Here is a 12,529-nt window from a genome sequence, read left to right on the forward strand (position 1 = left end):
TGAACTACGTGCAGAAGATGATTTGGCAGATTAAGTGGATGGATCATCTCCAGCTATCTTTCCGAGCGTCCATTCACTATTTATGGTTCTTTGGCCGGCCGAGGCACCCATTCCCATTTTGCTGAGCAAGCAGCCTCCAAACCACCACTTGTAGCTTAGAACAAAATTTTTCTCGGTCTGCAGTGTCATTGTAGGTGTGGTGGTCCCAGGATATTAGAAAGACAAGGTGGGCGAGGTACCTTTTTTGGACCAATGTCTGTCCGTGAGAGAGAGAAGCAGTCTAACTTTCCCCCACTCTCCCCCGAATCGTGGGCAATTTAAAAGCATGCTATTGAGTTAATGAAAATCCTAACCATGTTACGAATGTTAGCTCAAATTTAAAACCCAAAGGATTTTTAAAATACAGTTTATTCTTCAGCCCTTGATAGCGTTTACTTTGATCAAATTAGTGTGTTCCTTTGTTTGTTTTAAGACATTGAAATTAGGCCAGTCAATTTCACTTTGTTTATAATCCATTTCACTTTCAGGCTCTTTGTGCTCATATGATGTTGCTACAGTTAAAGCTCCCAGCAGAATTTGCAGGCCCTGAACTGTGAAGTAGGTGAGAATTTCAATTTGTTTCTCAGCACACGGCATCCACGCTGGAGTTGAGTGAGTAATTCATTTTTCAGTTCAGTGGCTGAACCAAAAAAATCTGAAGGAAAAAAAAATTGCTCCTTTGAATTCTTTTCTCACCAAAATGGGTGGGGTGGGGGGGGACACTTCGCTATGATTCAACAAAACATTTCAAATGGCGTTTCAAAACAAGGCAGTCTGTTTAGAAACAAAACGTTGAAACAAACGACTGACTTTTTCAAAATGATTTTTCCTTTTTTATTTTTCTTTTGCTAAATTCAGCCCAAATATATGAATCGCTTTGGCCACCATGAAACTGCATTTTCCAGACATTACCCAGCTCTAGTCCACCCCCTTCCCCCTCCCCACACACACACACGGCCACTTAATAACCTCCAACTACAACACTCAGCAACACTGATGGAGGCCTGAGCAAAGCAGCCAAAGATTGGGCGGATCATAGATCTTGACCCCCCCACCCCCCCTTGTTGCCCCTAAGTGGTGGTCCCTGCAGATCAGGGCTGGGGCACAGCAAGAGGGTGAGGGAAGCCTGCACAGCAGCAGCTCGTGCTGTCCCTGTACTATAAATAATAGATAGCGAGGAGGCAGGATCGCCTACCTCCATCAGAGGCGAGAGTCCCCGGGAGGCCAGCCGTTACGCCACCTTGACTCCACGGCCTGCCCAGGACATGGTCGATGGGTCCCTTCGTGGAAGCCGTGAGCATGGGAGTGTTGTCGGGGGTTCCACTGAGTTCCCCCACAAGGGCCAGCCTCTTGCCAGGCGAGAGGGAGATCCTGGCACACACATTTGCGGACGGCCAGGTTGCAGCCTCTCTCCGGCCTCCTCCACAGGTTCCTGCTGGGGCAATGGCTGTGCTCCCTCCTCCGCTTCCTTATTTATCCACATCCAATCTGTGGCCCCGCCCCCAAGGCCCAGAGACATCCCCACTTTGCGGAGAAGGAAACCAAGAGGTGAAGTGACCTGCCTACAGTCACCCAGCAGCTCAGGGGCAGAGCTCTGTGTGACCTCCAGGTCCCCTGGCTCCCCACTCTGATCCCCAAGCTGAAGGAGCCCACCCCCGATCACGGCTTGAGAAAATCCCTGCCAAGCCTCTCAACAAAGGGATGCTATAAATTAATCCTATTAGCTCTTTGCTCTGTTTATTTCTTCACCGTCTCCTTGTTATCTAGGAATCAATATTTTAACCCTAATTGTCTCCCCGTGGTAATGATTAAAGCATGACTGGGAGATTTGCATTAGAACCGCCCTGGGGCTTTTCGAATAGCCCTGATGAGCCGGGTCTAGGGCCCTTTATCTTTCCCTTCATCTCCATGCTTTATAAACCCCCAGCTCAAAAAATATTTTGCTACTTCAATGGCCACCCACTAATATTCTCCTGGCCATGTCAGGAACCGCACTCCTGACCTTGGCAGTGAAAGCAGCAAGCCAACGTGCAGCTGGGACAAGCCGAGATTCTCAGCTTTTTATTTTGAGGGGCATGAGCAGGTGGATTTGCTCCTACTCCTTCGAATCCTGTGTACACAGGGATTAAGCACTGTGTTAGAAAATGTGTCATCGAGCTCCTTGTTCAACTCAATTTTGCCCTTAAACACAAACGAAGACAGTCGTGTTTAAAGATACGTTAGCTGACCATGGTTAATCCCAGTGGGGACGCCAAGTAGCTAAACCAGAACCTGAGGGCAACAGAGAGGGGTAACCGTGACCAGTTACTGGGCTTTTAAATCGGTCCACGTCCTCTAACTCCATCACCGCACACCTTCTGACTCAGTGGTTTTCCGTGTACAGACCAGGCTTTGTGATATGCATGCATTTCCCTTTCACAACAGGGTATTCCCAGCTGTGATGAAAGTGCCCTACGTCAACACAAATCTAAGCGATTAATAGAGAAGCAGCCAGGACGGTGCTCAAGAATATACAGCCAGGTTCCGTAGGACCAATAAACCCTCTGGTAGCACATTGTAAATGGCTCATCTGCCCAGCTCTTTATAAGCAGCTCATAACACAGCCCTGGGAGTTTTGTAAGGGGACCACTCAGGGCAATAAAAATCAGTCTGCTGCCAGGACTGCAGGCTGGGAACTTGCTGCTTTATTTAACTGCACCACAACAGAGGTCGGGGGCGGGGGGGGGCTCCCATTAACAGGAAGTCAGGGAGGGGAGTAAGTGTTATGGGATGGAGACTCGCTCCACCCCACAATACTCTCCGCAGGGAGAGCAGAGGGCCGGAGGAAGGACAGGACGGGAGGCTGAGCACGGGATAGGGAACCTGGCATCTTGAGGCCACCAGGGCTGGCCACCAGAGTTCAGGCTGTGCAGCCGCCTGTGTGAAAGGAGCTGGTGGGCTCAGCCCCCCAGTTGCCAGCTGTTCACATCCCAAACACCACCATCTCCTGCCCCTTGACGCCATCTGCCCCCTTGTGGACAGGCTGGGACCACATGAGCTGGAACTAGGTACTAAGCTGCATTTGCATCTTAATTACTAGCTGCATGTCTGCTGTGAGAGACAGAGCTTAGCTTTGCCGAGGGAGGGAGGGCAGACAGACATTCTGGGGATAACCCAGAGCAGTAAAGGGTGCTGTCACCACCGGCCCTGTAACCTGGGGGTGCCTAAATGCTCAGCTGCTGTGTCAGACCCCTGACACCAGTCGCCTGCCCACAAGCTCACAATCTCACTCTGGCTTCCACCAGCCTACTTACTCCTTGCAAAGTCACACCCGAGTCAGCCCAAATCCACCCTCCCTGAGTTCTTATCTCCCAGACACTCAGACTTTTCCCTGCTGGTTTGCCACTCCAGCCTCCCCACGCCCACCTCCAGCCCCCAGCTTACTTTGGTGCACACACTCCACAGAGGCTGTACAACAGACACCTGCTTGGAGTAAAAACAAACGAACGGCTTAGTTCATGAGACCACCACCAATCCAAAGACGGCACAGCGAGCAGGAGCAAACACAGACCAGTTACATGGAAAATAAACAACGTCGCAACCTCAGCTTTTACATTTTCAAATTAGATCCTCTCCCTTTTCTAATACAAGTTACCTATTGCCTCTGAACAGTTTCCCAGGGTGCCCCCCCCCCACAGAGGGGAGCCAGTGTTTCCCGAGCAGCACCCGCCAGTCATGGGCCCTCAGTCTCAGGATGAAGACCTCCGTTTCAAACCGTAGTTTATAAATGGGCTTTTTCCCCTTCCCCCACCTTTCTCTCCTGGCACAGTGATGAGCGGTTCTTCAGGGTGGGAAAATTGCAGCCGAGATGTCTCAGTGTCTCCCCAATAATTCTCATGGCCCATCACTCGTCTTCCCCTGGGCTCTACAATGCTAGGTGGTTGGAGAGGCAGTCCCTCCCTTCGGGGCACAGGTTTCTATATACATGAATACATAAATTCATAACGGCAGTCATATATATCAATCCATGACCACAGAGTTTAGAACATTGTAAGCTTTCCTAAAAGGCCGCACTTGGCATATTTTTTATACACAGTAATATTGTACACAAGCAGTTGTTTCTTCTGCTTATTTTCAGACCTTCCATTCTCCCCTGGTCTCTTATCGTCACAGTGTGCGTGCTGGAAATCAAGTGAAGGATTTACCTAAGACTCTCATTGCTAAATAATGGAGTTTGAGAGACAAGGAAAAGGTTCCTGGCTCAATTATTCCACGGGACATAAAGAACCTGAATGCTGCATGTTGGCGGCTAACCAACAGACTTCAAGCGACAGCCCTTGGGAAGAGAAAAATCCGAACTAGATTCCTCTGCCCGGCTGGAGCGGACATAGCAAGAGTGACTGGGAGGAGAACACCCAATGCATGCATGTGCCCAAATGGTAATGATCCCAGCTAATACAACCTCCCCCAAGAGCAAATCGCCTAGCAAACACACACTCACTCTCTCTACACATGAGAAGAATCTCCAACAGAAATCAGAAAAAGAAGCTGACAACTCAGTGTGGAGAGAAGTTAGTAAATAATGGCTATGAATTAGAAAAATAAAATATATTAACTCTGAAAGTAGAATACAAACCAGGGCTGGTAAATATCAGTCTATAAAGAAAAGGAGTACTTGTGGCACCTTAGAGACTAACCAATTTATTTGAGCATGAGCTTTCGTGAGCTACAGCTCACTTCATCGGATGCATACTGTGGAAAATACAGAAGATGTTTGTTTTTATACACACAAATCATGCCAATGAAGTGAGCTGTAGCTCACGAAAGCTTATGCTCAAATAAATTGGTTAGTTTCTAAGGTGCCACAAGTCCTCCTTTTCTTTTTGCGAATACAGACTAACACGGCTGTTACTCTGAAACCAGCCTATAAAGAGCAAATTGCAGTGGAGCCTTGGTTTATTTAGTTTTACGGGAGGCTTTCTGAATGCACCCGCTCAAAACCACTCATCAGTTCAGCTCAGTGGCTGTCACAATTGTTCAGTAGACGAAGGGGACTGACTAGCAGGCTAGGTACACAAGGATTTTTTTAATTTATTTATTTTATTAAGTGCTACAAATAATTTGGTTACATTTTGAATCGCAGTGAGAGAAACACTTCCATCTGGATTTCTGCATTCCCCTTCAGCACGCGAAGCCCATACTATGGCCCAAGAAAGGACACAGGAAGTGAAACGAAAGCAGCCTATTTTGGTTTTCCGAATGCCAATGAAGTATCAAAAAAGTTGAAAAAGCAGCATAAACGATTAAAAGTCAACCAAAAAAATCTTTTGGGTGCATTTTAATTAAGTTAAGGAGGTGCTCACAGTATAGAAGAGGACAGTTGCTAGAAATAGTCTTTCTTTTGAAGAAAATAAAGAGACAAGACTGTATCTTTTTAAATTTGGAATACAGAAAAATTGAGAACTGTGTACGCATAACACTGGTTTTCCATCTGCACACCAACCACAATGTAAGCACTGTTCCATTTAAAACACAAACTCACAGAGCATGTTGCATCATAAATGCAGTATTGCCATTTCTTGCCATTTTTCCACAAGTCTCGAGACATTTAGTGTTTTTCTTAAAGCCCCAGCTCCTGGAGTCATGTTAACAGGAGAGTTTTTTTTTTTAAGCTCAGACACGCTGCTTCCTTTCCCAGACCTGAAAAAGAGCTGTGTGTAGCTTGAAAACTTGTGCCTTCCACTAACAGAAGTTGGTCCAATAAAAGATATCACCTCACCTGACTTGTCTCTCAGAAAGTCAATAGCTTTTTTTTTCAAGTAAGTTTCTACCCTTGTAGTGGAGGAGAAATGGTAGAAAATGTGACTCAGGAGAACCTTAAAAGGCTCAAAAATAAGAATGCAAAGAAAACACCCACCTTTACAAAAAAAACCATGATTTTAAACCCATCTTGTCATTTTTTGAGACCGGACTCGTGATTTTTTTTAAACAGTTGGGGTTGGCAATATTGTGAAAGGAAGGAAGAAATGCTTGGTCCAAACACATCAGTTTGCCATCAGGTACAAGGAGTGCAGAAAGGGTTATCTGCCTGCCAAAGGCTCTCAGGGCTTAGTACAGAAAATGAAAGCACCCAGAGTTCCAATGGCAAGGATTATATGTACAAAAAATCCTGATGATTCAGGGCATAAGCCAACCTCTGACTAATGAGGGTCAGGAGGAAACTTTCCCTGTGGGCCAGTTGTGCCACAACTGCCAACTACTGGGTTTCTTGAACCTTACTCTGAAGAATTTGGTGCTGGCCACAGTCAGAGACAGGGCTAGGACCCCCCCGTCTATGCTCCTAAACCCACGGCAATTTCCAAGAAGCTGCAACACTGTTGAGGTTTTCCCAAGCTTCTGAAATAGGGGGTTGTCTGGCTGCATGTATGATCTGAAGCTGGAACACATGACTTATGAGGAGAGGCTGAGGGAACTGGGATTATTTAATCTGCAGAAGAGAAGAGTGAGGGGGGGATTTGATAGCATCCTTCAACTACCTAAAAGAGGGTTCCAAAGAGGATGGATCTAGACTGTTCTCAGCGGTACCAGGTGACAGAACAAGGAGTAATGGTCTCAAGTTGCAGTGGGGGAGGTTTAGGTTGGATATTAGGAAAAACTTTTTCACTAGGAGAGTGGTGAAGCACTGGAATGAGTTACCTAGGGAGGTGGTGGAATCTCCTTCCTGAGAGGTTTTTAAGGTCAGGTTTGACAAAGCCCTGGCTGGAATGATTTAGTAGGGGATTGATCCTGCTTTGAGCAGGGGGTTGGACTAAATGACCTCCTAAGGTCCCTTCCAAGCCTGATATTCTATGATTCTCTGATCTCTGCCCAGCCTAGCCAAGCTAGAGGAGCAAGGCCTGTGCCCTCTGTTAAACAGCTTAATAACAAGAGAGACAGAGATAATTGATTCAACGGGAGCTGAAGAAGTGGAAGTGCTGTCACCCATAAGCCAGCCTGGTGCAATCTCGGCTCCAAATATTTTGAAAGACCTGTCAAGCTCCAGCAGAGAGAGTGAATGGAACTCAAGAACATCAGGGCAGGAATACAGCATGGCTTACTTAAACGGTCCTGACGACCGAGCTGGAAAGAACAGAGACATGCAGGTACCATGCAAAGGGATGCTCAGGTAAGGAACATCAAACCACTGCTGCTAACTAGTGTCAAGAAATCCCCTGCTGCTCCATTCCCAGCTGGGGTTCACACTGGTTTGGCTGCTAGTGTAATCAGGGCTGAGAAGCTCCCAACAGCCAGTTACAGGCAGTTTGCTGGACATCTGCTGAGACAGACCGGCATTGGGGAGTTAAGCTCCTAATGGAATTTTGGCTCCTAACTCCCTTAGATTCCTTTCATAATTCCAGCCTGAATGGCTGCTGCAGCAGATCCGTCTCCTAACTGCTTTGAACCCCTCTTGGGCACAGAGTAGCTCTGGTAGGAAGTTTTCCAGTGGATCAATCTCCCATCAGAAAGTACCAGTTGGTCACAAGCAAAACATTTTGCAGGAAGGTGTCAATTTCAAGGAAATTTCATTTAGAAAAACAAAAAAAATCAGAATGGAGCATTCTGAGAGGGGGGGAGAGTGTGAATTGAATATTTTGATTTTTGGTTTCTAAACAACTTGGGTTTCAGGGTTTGTTTTTTTTTAATATTCTATAATATAAAATAAGGTCAAAATTAGAATGGCACCGGTCAATTTTATCCACACTGAACATGTTGATCACCCATCATGTTCAGGAGGTCGGGGGGGGGGGGGGGGTGGAATTTTGTTTCATGCGGAATTTCAAAATTTTTCATTCCATTGTGGAATGGAAGGGGTTTTTTTGGAACACAGGGGAAATCCCACAGCAGCGAAGATTCAGTTCCCATCCAGCTCCAGTTCAGAGAGAGAGACCTGCTGACAATAAGGCTCTCCCCCTCCATCATACTGAAGCTGGATTTCCTCTCTCAGCTCTACTATGACACCCCATCCCCTTCCTTCCCACTGTTTCTGCTGCAGCGCATCTGAATTCCAAGATGGCGCCATCAAAATGGGTGAAGGGAGGGAGAATTTATCATCTGGAGCAGAGAGTTAAAAGTGTTCATAATGCCCAAGCAGTCCCTCTGACTGAAGAGGATTCTTCCTCCAAGCCGCCCAAAGCCCAATCAGATCCATGAACCACATGGGGCAGCCAGGAAAATAGCTCCCCAACAAGGGTCCAGGCGAGTCCTTAGCTTTTGGCAGGAGTGGGTAATTGTCTGGCCATGGCAAGGGTGATGCTCACAACCAGGCTGTCCGAGTCCCAGCACGCAGCCAAGCTCCATGCACTGAAACAGAAACCACCAGGGGCGGTACTGACCTTCATCCGCCTGGCAAGGACACACCAGCTTCTCCGCCCACTTTCTGCTGACACACAGGGCCCCTGACAGGAGACAGCTGAGGTTATAACAGCCTTGCAACATCCTCCGGGAGGACAAAGTTGGGGGCCTCCTCCGGGAGGACAACAGGGCTGGTGATGAGGGTATTAGCCACTGAGCTGTCATTCGGCAGTGTGAATTCTGCAGCGTGAAGGTAACATCAACTTACAGAGGCTGGTAGAAAGAATCCAGTCCCCAAGGTACGATCAGCCAGAGGCATTTCAGTTAGGGCCCAGCCTGCTCTCATTGACGCCGAGGGGTGTTTTGCTATTCACTTTAACGGGGGTGAGAGCAGGTCCCTCGGCTCGTACTCAGCTCAGTGATCAGGAGTAACCAGGAAAGCAGTGCACAGATACGAGAACAGAGTCCATGCCTTCGCCACTACTGCTCCCAACTCAGACCTCTGCTAGTCCCAGACAAGCTCAGGGTAAGTCCATTTACTTCAGTGCAGCCACTCTAGATTTGCGCTCATGTCAGGCTGGTTTCAGCTCTCGAGGACCTACTGAAAACCTCCCCCAGGCTGGACTCAGGTTCTCCATTCTGTCTCCTGAAGCACCAATTTCCCCCCACCGCCCTGCAAGGCTGCTGCGGCACGAGCATCTTGCATTGCTGTGGCTGAATGCAAGGGCAGATCTGATATACATAAATCAACATATTACTCATTTTCGAGCATTGCAGTTTGACAGCTGTTACATGAGCACATTGTTAAGAACTGTCAGGAGGTGATACATAGTGCCTTTTACAACATATGTTGACTTTTATCTAATGGTTGTTCCATAATTAGCCCCAGGGAGTTCGAATCTGAGCATCCGGTTGGCTGTGTGATCTCAGCTAACCTTTTCTTCTACTGGGAGAAAGTTAAGACAGGAGGGGAGGAGGGTGCCAAGAGCCAGGCCCGTGGAGAACTGGAAGGCAGGTGAAGTTCAGATGTTTGCTGCACCTAGAGTTCCCCATTCTGCAGTCTAGGAACAAACAGGTTCTCATTTCCTTCCCTGGCTCCTCGAGCCATCCGCAGGGAAGATCATGAGCATCTGAAATGCGTCAGCCCTTCCAAAGAGCTGGAGCTGAATTTTAGGCTGTGGGGGGTGGGGTGGTATTTTTGAGAAGGGATCTTTGGAGAAAGGAGGAGGGGGCAAGGGAAGAAAGAGAAACAAGAACACTGGGAAGCCACTGTGTGTGGGAATGCAAGGGTGGGAGAAACCCTTCCCAAGAACCCAGCCTGGGGTCTGCTCGGTTTGATTGCAGATCCTTGGAAAAATCTTGTATAGAGCAAAATAGAAGCTGGATAAGCAAGAAGGGTAGAGCTCCCTGCCAGACGGTAGCCCCTCAGAGCTGATACAGGATGGGTTGTTTCTTAAAAAAAAAAAAAAAAAAAAAAAAAGCATATTTCAGGGCTACAAGAGAGGCAAAGATGCTCCACCATTCTGTGATGTGTGCACCACTGCCTTCTGCTGGATGGAATCAAAACTGCTCAGCTGTGTGCTACAGGCCCTCTACTGCTAACAGCTGAGGGAGACTCTCCTTTAGCTCAGGTCACAGGGGCCAGAGGAGGAGGAGGAAGATCTGGATGCTACCCCTGCTGTCACTGTGAAGGTGTGACAGCCTTTGAAGTGCGAGGTGAGCACAGGATCGTCATTATACACGCTTGTTATTTTGAAGATATAGTAACGAGCCAGACAGTTCCCAGACACTGCACAGGCATCGCGGGTGGAATTGTCCAGCTGCTGTTCCTAGCTGGGTTTGTCACTTTCATTAGCAACACAGACACCGCGTGGAGGAAGGAGCAGGTGCAGGCAGGAGATGCCAGGCTTGGTGTGCCGTAGCATGAGGGGAGGAACAAGAAGCGGCATTAGCATACCACGCTGTGCCCAGCTCCACTCAATGTAGGGCAGACAAAGGACAGGAGATGGCAGGGGGCAGACAGTGAAGTAGACAGCTGGAGAGTTAGATCCCCCCAGCTGAAATGCTCCTGGAGTTCAAGCTGAAGGCAGGCAGGAAGGTAGTCACTACTCCTGCGGCTTTTTCCAGATGATCCCAGCTCCCTCTCAGCAGCTAGGAAGCTGGACAGTAATGGGAAAGCAAAGCTATCCTCTACAGCTGGGAGAACTCGGCAACCATGTAGCCAAAGGGCAGTCATGGGGCACGAGAACACCTGAGCCCCCAGCTGCAGCGAGACCACCAGGGGATAGGAAGACATTGGGTGGGATGGACGCGCCATCCCCCACCTCAGCCTTCCCATTGGGAGGGGGAGGGGAAACATGGGAATGGGCAAGAGTGCAGACGTGGGAAGGGAAGGCACACAGCATGGGGAGATGAAGGGAGAGGACAAGGTGTGGAACGTGGGACAGTGCAGGGTGAATTCTGGGAGCACGTCTTCCTGGACAAAGGTTGGGTCAAGAGGATGCTGGTAGCAAAGCCAGGAAGGGGCAGAGGATGCGGGGCTTTGAAGGTCCCTTCCAGACGTGAAATAGAGGCTGCCCATAGCTCGTCCAGCAGGTCCATCACCACCACTGGCTTCCAAGCACTGGGCATTGCTGACAAGCAACAGAGCCTCTTACCTCTGAGTCATGGACTCAGATCTAGCCTGGGCTCGGTAGCGGCTGAAAGTCACTGTTTGGTGGCCCATGTGAAGAAAACCCAGTGGCTTTAGTGCGGTTCCTGGCAGACCCCCAGCCATGCGACAAGCGGGGGCCATCTCAGCGGAGACCCAGGTCTGAATGGGACCTCACCACCCCTAGAGGGCATCCCTCCAGGTCAGGATGGAGGCAGTGTGGCACCAGAACACACCTGATAACCCTGGCGACTGAAGCGTTTACTAGCACTACAATTGCTCAAGCACGAAAGAGGAAAAGAATGACTTGTTCCCTGTCGGCTCAGAAACTTACGCCTCCCAGCTTGGTCCAGCCCAGACCATCCCCACAGCTTGTCCCCCCAAAACTGTAGCCAAGCCCTGGTGTTGGCACTTTTCGAATAGTTCCTTGGGAGGCCAGGCTGTGGATGGTGGCACTGCATCACACCGAGGTCAAGGGCTTCCCTAGGCTCTACACATTCACATCTGGGGTCTCCAGCCTTTGCCACTCCCGCTCTCACTCAATTTTGGGTGCACCAGTGTTCCCGTTCTTGGTCAGCGCAGGGAGTGGGGGGGAGGGAGAGCAAGCTGTTCTGAAGCAGCCACATTCTTCAAGATCATTGGCATTTCCCTCCACTTTGTTACTCTGTGGCTGTCAGGGTATTTGGAGGAAAGCGATTTTCAGAGCAAAGCTCTTCCTGGACTTCAGCCTCCTGGGTGGTAGAACGTGTCCACGCAGTGGGTGTCTTGGATCATGCTTTTGTTTTTGTCTCTCCTTTTTACCAAAGGCACCCCCTGTCACTGGTGGTGGTGCAATCCTCAGGGAATAGAGGGTCCACAGAGCAACGGTTGTTTTAAGTCCCTGTGGTGGTCCTGCAAGACTGACCGAGTGCAGTATGAATTTTGCATGCATGGCTCGAGCAAGACCAGCAACCCAGAGAGAGGTCAAGAGGGATTTTCTTACTTATAGGGCCTGTTCCGTTACCCTGGACACCATCCCTTTTAAAAACCGGAAAGAGCACAGGGAGTTTTTATAGCTACACAGAAATCAGCCACAGCTCACTCATGAGCCTCCCAGGGGATGGCCTGGATCTAAACAGAAAACAGTTGACCCATAGTGCAAACTCCCCCGGCTTCTAAGCAAACTCCACTTTAGACACTGCAGCCCACAGTCAACACGCTTGCTACTGAGCTGTGCAGCAAGCACCAAACCCCTTGAAAAAGAACCCAAAGAAACATCTGGGGACAAAGAGAAAACTAGAATAAGACCCGTGGTTGCAGCCAGGGGCCCAGGCATCCACATGAGCGACCCAGTGTGTTCGTATGTGTTATTATTCTGGCCACAGAGAATAGCACCTCCAGGGTGGAAGTTTGTACACACATCACAGGTATGTGACTGAATTTTAAAGCTCTCCCTCTGCAAGCCATGGGATGCCTGCGTGTCACAGCCCTTGCCTTGATGCCCATCAGTTGCACAGAACCATGGGAAAGCGAGCCAGGAGATCCCATCCA

The 12,529-nt window shown here is 48.9% G+C and overlaps 1 long non-coding RNA gene across 1 annotated transcript; it reads left to right on the top strand.

Moving 5' to 3' along the window:
* Nucleotides 1-438: 438 nt before the first annotated feature.
* Nucleotides 439-5,735, top strand: LOC122463535. Its single transcript, XR_006286984.1, has 3 exons — nt 439-601; nt 4,157-4,457; nt 5,162-5,735. It is a non-coding gene; the product is annotated as an uncharacterized LOC122463535 (long non-coding RNA).
* The last annotated feature ends 6,794 nt before the right edge of the window (nt 5,736-12,529 follow it).

The sequence above is a fragment of the Chelonia mydas genome, chromosome 22 (assembly GCF_015237465.2).
Source record: "Chelonia mydas isolate rCheMyd1 chromosome 22, rCheMyd1.pri.v2, whole genome shotgun sequence".
Lineage (NCBI taxonomy): Eukaryota > Metazoa > Chordata > Testudines > Cheloniidae > Chelonia > Chelonia mydas.